Here is a 7,448-nt window from a genome sequence, read left to right on the forward strand (position 1 = left end):
AAATCCCACTGGGAAAAACTGGGAAAAATCCCAGAAGTTTCATTCCTTGATTCGAACTTGGGACAAATCCCATAAAAACGTCCCGTGGAGACAAGACCGACGTTGCCGTGCTAAGGAAAAACGCCGTATGAGCATTCGAATGTTGCCAAATTGCCTCCCAGAAAGTATTTATTTTAGACCAATATGCATTTTTTCCTCGCTATTTTCTTAAATCTCAGATAAAATTAGGAGCAAAATTCTATGATAAATAAAAAAAGGAATATTTATAAATTTCGTCAACATCGTTGTGCAAGGCCACTAACAATGGATACAGAAGAGCGCCTTCAAATCAATCCGTAAACTAAATGCAAAATTCTGATACCACTATTCGTGCGTCACGGCAGTCATTTTGCATACCCGGTCATTTGAAGGGAATCATTGACTTCAGGCAACGGGGCACGAATTACAGCAATGTCATTCGATATTCTCAGATAAAATTAGGAGCAAAATTCTACGATAAATAAGAAAAGGAATATTTATAAATGTACTCGCAAATTCGTGATTTGTCAAATGGAATGTTGCAACGTCTGAAGGCCCATACGGCGTTCTCCCTTAGCAGGGCGGTACGATTCCGCCATCGATATCACACCTGAGATTACAATGTATAACTTCAACGAGTCTTTGGAGCCAGGCGCATTATCGTAATTCCGCCGCTAATTGTGCTCGAAGCTCGTAAGGATGCATAATTAAAAAAAAAAGCGCAAGGTGGGAAAACAAGGAGGGGGTGGGGGCTGAATCACGTGAGTGCGTCATAACAACGGCTAATTTACATAGGCAGAAAATACAAACAATCATAAAAAAAACCCCGAGGGGAACGAGCTGGGGAGTCGGTGTTGGGCAGACGGACACCCCCCCCCCCTTCCCCCATGAAAGGTTCGAGAAGGGTGCCTTGATTACTTCTTCTCATGCACGGGTACATTTTCGCCGCCGAGTCAAGGAAATGCGTGCGCCGCCTCTCATGATAGCTGACTCGGTCGATGTTGAAACCGCGTATGTGTACTGTAGGATGAACCATAGGAAACGGCATTCTTGTGGCGCTCAGGACTCGTTAGGATATGGACTTAATAGGTTTTAGCATTGACTTGGTCAGCTCCAATTTCGACGGGGACGATCGCGTAAGTTCAGGCGCGGTTGTCAAATATGCTTTTTTTTATCTTTTGTTCAATTCGTTGTTTCCCCCACACTGAACAATTCTCGGCGTTTTTACCAAGGTCCGTTGGTACCTTTACCATCTCACTTTTTTTTACCAATTATTGGTAATTTTACCAAGACGGACTGGTAAACTTATCTAAAAACCGGTATTTTTACTGTTCTTTTTTCAGGTAAGAATACCACTTTTATTGGTAACCAATTCCCGGTACCTTTGCCATTTTATCTCGGTAATTCTACCATAGTCGATAAAAAATATTGTCGTTTTTGCCAAAGTCCAGTAAAATTACCGAGAAAGTTCAATACTTTTACCGAGATTTCTCGGTAAAATTACCAATTCCATAAATGGTAATTTTACCAAGAAAAAACTGGGATCAAATAGAACCCTGAATTTTTGGTAATTTTACCCTTTTCTTAGTAAATACACCGAGATTTTTTTTTCAGTGCACGATGGAACGTAATTAAATTTGGACGTTTCCAAATTCCCCCTCGCAAATAGCAAGAATCATGGGTATATCTAACTGGAAATGTCACTGTTTTTCCATCTGATCTCTTGCGAAAATCAGACAAATTTTGAACGAAAATTGCACAGGTACATTCACGTAAAAAATCGAATTGTTTGAGTCAATTTACGACTTCGAGTGGAGTTAAGTTCCTTCGTCCGGGAAACGACAATGGACTGCATTTTGCAATTTGGAACTATAAATTCTGGCTCTTCTGGAAAAACACTTATGTATATAGAGAAACTACCGGCACATACGTTGTTTTTAAACTGGGCTAGAATCTATAGGTCCAAATTGCAAAATGTAATCCAAATGTAGAGACAACAAAAGTGATTTATCTATTTTACAATAACTATGTATATAAAGCGCAATTCAGGATTATGAACAAACACGAGGGTGGTGGACTCTAAGTTCTGACTTTTGAATATTCCTGCACAAGGTCTGCACATAGATATTACATTAATTCTAGGTACCTACGATACGAGAACAGTTCAGTCACGAGAAACGAAGAGCATAGAATTGGAAGCATTTTGATGGTGAAAGTTGCAAGTGCCTGTATCTGTAAGAGACAGTGCTGCTATTTCCCGGAACTAATTCTGGATTCCGGGACTACTATAATTTCCTGGAACTTTTCTCGGAATCTTCAAAGTTCCCGAGATTACCAGCTATTTAAGGGACTTTCTCGGAATTTCGGGGGTCAGTCTGGCCGATTATTTGATCAAGTTTGATGATGATCGACTGGGTTTTGTGGCGGTTAGGCGTCGCAGAGCGCCAGAGAGCGTTGTAAGAGCGACTCTTATGTATGTTCGATGATGATTCGGTCAAACTTAACGTCTTTTGGAACTGGATCCGAGCAAATTTTGAAATTTTTTCCTGGAACTTTTGAAAATTTTGGAATTTTTCACGGAACTTTTGGATATATGGACGTATTTCTATCAAACAGACCTATGTGGAGGTGAGAAATATGGGGTGTGCTCGTTAGTTCTCTCGCCGTAAGAGTGAATGAGAATAATAAGGCGCCAGTGACGTCAGCGGCAATGATGAAGCCCGAGCGCGAGGGGGAGATCGTCGTCGGGGCGCTTTAACTCATGAGCCTTGTCTACAACGCTCTCTTGCCATGCCCGCGGCTCATGCATCTCGCATTCAGTTGGCACATAGGTCTGTTTGATAGAATGTAAAATCCCGCTTTTCAAATTTTTCAAAAGGAATCACGCCCACTTTTACATTGCTTCTTATGCAGCTTTAACGAGCACACCCCATATTTCTCACCTTCACATAGGTCTGTTTGATAGAAATACGTCCATATGAATTTCTGGAACCCCAGAATCTTCGGTAAAATAGAATGGCAGCACCGGTAAAAAAGGACTCAACTCCATTTATAGAGAGAAGTCTTGGGCTCTTATTGAAAGTCAATTTCTATTTCTGGCGGATGATTCCCATTCGTCTTGGGCACAGAATCATGGTTCGAAAATAGAGTGAAACGCTTCTCCGGGTTAATTCCGCGAGTCCTTTGAGATGCAAGCAGCCGCTCGAATCCGCGGCTATTAAGTAATCTTCAGCCGAGAAACTGCGCCGAGCAACCAATAAATTGTTTCTAGATGTCAGAGATGCAATTTCAGCCCCTCGGCGGAGGGGGCGCGGGGGCGGGGGGGGGGGGGGGAGTTACGGTTCTCCCGTGATATCCTCCCGGCCTCGCTCCTCCAGGTTAGGATTACGGGTCCTTTCATCTCTACATTTTATTATCTAAATGCTTATAAAAGTTCCATTTGCGTCACAAACAAACTTTTATGCCTTTCATCCAGAAACTATTTTTCAGCCCTGAATTTTTATGCGCGTCGTCCGGCCATCATCCGTCGATGTTTAATGCCTCTCGGCTGGGCCTCGAGGCTCTTTAAGAATGGACTCGCGCATTTATTTTGCCCCTCTTCGATGACTCAGCTCTGAGTATACGTACCGAGATCCGTCTTCTATCAGACGGAAGGACTACATTTTAACGTTGCAAAGCTATGCATGAGGGCACTTCCGATGCACAGTAAGGAAAAGTAACCAGAAGCTTGTGTCGATGTAGGAAGTAAAATCCGAAGTAACACAGCTGTCGGTGGATTTTTTGGAGTTAGTTTTCCCTGTGTCAAATCGACCGAATCTTTCTGTTGAAGGGACTAAATCTTTGTGTTGAAAATCTAGTGGCCTGGTTACACGCTCAAATTTCCGTCAAATTACGATCAAAATGATGACCAAGATGGCGGTCGAGAGTTATCTAGATTGATGAGTAAAATTAATTGAAACAGCGTGTTGATTGAAATAATCATGCAATAAGCACGGTTGTGTGGAAATCAGATGAAGGATGAGCCCCACAGTTCCATCATCTACCATCAAATTTTTGCAGGCCGCAGAAATTTGATGGTAGATGGTGCGCACCAGTCACCATTTGATCGAAAATTGATGGGAATTTGAGCGTGTAACCAGCGCATACGACCTCGGTCAAAATTTATAGCCAGCCTCCAAGATTGAACCAGGGTCACATCGGTTATAGTCCATTGCGCTAGCCACTCGCAAGTCGAGAAGAGTGTTTTTTCCTGGTCTGTTTGTCAATGATTTGCGACCGTTCATAAAATGCGTAGCAGAAGAAGAAGAAAAGAAGAAGAAGAAGAAGAGGAGGAAGAAAGGGTGAAGGAAGAAGAGAGCGTTGTGCTGTTTTGCTTGTACGTTGTACAGAAGCAAGACCTACGTCACAAAAGTGTCACGAGGGGTTAAAGGAGGAGCATAAGAGTAAACAATCCGACTGTAATGTGACAAATTTTATGAGCGGCTCCTATATCTCAAAAATTCTAGATCAGAATCGAATAGTCTCATCCATACATCTTCAAACTACCATTGGTTAGCCTTCAAGTTGCAACTTGGCAATCAAGGATGGGAGGGTGGCTACGTAATGTTATTCCAGTCCAACCGAGCCATATTTTTGAGCGCTTTGTTCTAAATTCTCGAGGCGATTGGCTTCGTTTCCCTCCCAATGCGTGAGCTGTTCACTGTTACGAACAAAATTACAGGGTCCTAAAATCATAATTAACGTCACCTTGAAGGACGGAGCAAGGGGTGAACCACGATTGTTGACTGATTCGATTGACCTTGATCGACAAATAGCATTGTTAGGATAGGGATGTATCGATGAGGCCAGTCGATAACGAGCGGTGGCGTGGTGTGCTTTGCGATGTCTTCAGTGGCGTGGCGTGAATTGCGATATATCGATTGTTACGCCATTTAAACCTATGGAAAAAGATCGATTATCAGGGTGTTCGCAGCGAACACCTTAGTAATCGATTCTTTACCATAGCTTCAAATGGCGAGATATCGATAATCGATTATTCACGCCACGCTAATGTATCGATTGATCTGCCATTTGAACCCGTGGAAAAGGATCGATAAAGAGGGTGCGCGCAACGAATTGTTAATCGATTCTTTACCGCTGCTTCAAATAGGGAAATACCTATCGACAATCGATCATTCACGCCTCGCCACAGAGACGAGTCAAAAATCGACCTACGGATCTGTTGCGTGTTTTGTTAGGATCGCTAGAATGTGACAGTGTGCTACATCAGAGTCATTTAAAATCGGCGGAAATCACACGATTATTAACCATTTGTCGATTCGGCTCTGAAACGATGTGCACATTCAGAGGTTGGTATTTAATTTTTAGTTCACACGCTGCAGCCGGAAGTTGGTAAAGGACTACGTTTTGCAATTATTAAGAATTATACTAATTTTGGCTCACCCTGCAAAACATATATCTACATTGGAGAAGTAATGACACATGCGGTGTGTGTGAAATGAGCCAAAAATTGTACACTGAAAAAAAAATTCTCGGCGTTTTTACCAAGGTCCGATGGTACCTTTACCATCCCACTTTTTTACCAATTATTGGTAATTTTACCTAGACAGACTGGTAAGCTTACCTAAAAACCGGTATTTTTACTGGTTTTTCAGGTAAGAATACCACTTTTATTGGTAATCAATTCCCGCTAACTTTGCCATTTTAGCCCGGTAATTCTACCACAGTCAATAAAAAATATTGGCGTTTTTACCAAGGTCCAGTATAATTACCGAGAAAATTCAATAATTTTACCAAGATTTCTCGGTAAGATTACCAATTCTATAAATGATAATTTTACCCAGAAAAAACTGGGATCAAATAGAACCCTGAATTCTTGGTAATTTTACCCTTTTCTTAGTAAATACACCGAGATTTTTTTTTCAGTGTGTACGTCCGTGCTCAGGAAAAACGCTGTATGAGCCTTCAAACGTTGCCACATTTTCTTGGATAAAACTCGAATTTGTTGGATATATTCTGAATATTTTTCTTCCGATATTTCAGACAAATTTCTTCTCAATTTAATCTGTAATATCTGAAAATGTCCAGGAAAAATATACATAACTTACTTCAAGAGTAAATATTTTATCGGCGGATTTTGTCAAAGCACAGCTGTGTAGATGCTTTCATAAATGTGTCTGTTCACGGAGGATATAGATTCAATCGGCATGAATCGATCAAAAAATAAAAATAAAAAATAAAAAAACAACGTCAGTCAATCAATCGAAAACATGCAGCACCACGCTCAACGCAACGACGCGACGCACAACCACCGCACCATGATGCGATGATGCGACTTTCACCAAGGCGCTGCATACAACTATTCATACTCGATGGATGCGCGTGTTGCATACGCATCAATTGAAGGCGTTTCAACTTTCCTCGCGCTCGCAACGCAACAGAGACTCTATTTATGCCGTGTTCATTAACAGGATATGCTAATCTTATGACTTTCTGTACCTTGATCTCATCAGTTATTGCTGAGTAACATGGATGTATTCTGAATGTTTTTCTCCCGAAATTTCAGACAAATTTCATCTCAATTTAATCTGTAATATCTGAAAATGTCTAGGAAAAATATACATAACTTACTTCAAGAGTAAATATATTATCGGCGGATTTTGTCAACGCACAGCTGTGTAGATGCTTTCATAGATGTGTCTGTTCACGGAGGATATAGATTCAATCGGCATGCATCGATCAAAAAATAAAAATGTTAACCGATCCGATGTGATTCGATAGACACCGACTCGATCGATTCATCATGGGTTTTTCGATCAATTTTTGGAGTTGTCGATCGACTCGCGGGGTTTGTCGATCAGCTAACGGGTTTTGTCTACCGACTTACGATTTTTTTATCATATCACGGTCGCCGATTGGTTCACGCTTTTATTTGTCGATCGATTCATGTCAATCAAATTTTTATCAGTATTTTAAGCCATATTTGTCGATCAAATTGGTGTCGATCGGTTTATGTCCATCAGTTCACGTTTTAAATTTTTCGATCGATTCATGTCGGCTTTTTCAAGTCCGATCGTGGTGGAGAAAAGACATTTGGAACTAGTTTGTGAGCGGTGGCCTTTGGCTTGGGACTTATTTATCCGAGGGCGTTAGCGGGGCATTCCTTTCACGGGAAAGGTCATAGCTTGGCAATCATAATAAGTATAAGCTGAGACTCGGCGGCCGGGGCTGGGCCCACAGCCCTGGTCGCCCCTTGATTTATCGTGTGCATAAAATCCCCTTATCCCCTTGTCGTTGTCCCCTATCCCCCACTCCAGCGGCGCACAGTGGATCGCGAGTCTATTAATTGAGACTGGCCGACTTAGGTTTTGGATTTTTCGTGCAAAAATCATCGCAGGTCAACTATATTTACACAAGATCGATGGACCCAG

This window comes from Bemisia tabaci, chromosome 8 (assembly GCF_918797505.1).
Source record: "Bemisia tabaci chromosome 8, PGI_BMITA_v3".
NCBI classification, from domain to species: Eukaryota; Metazoa; Arthropoda; class Insecta; order Hemiptera; family Aleyrodidae; genus Bemisia; species Bemisia tabaci.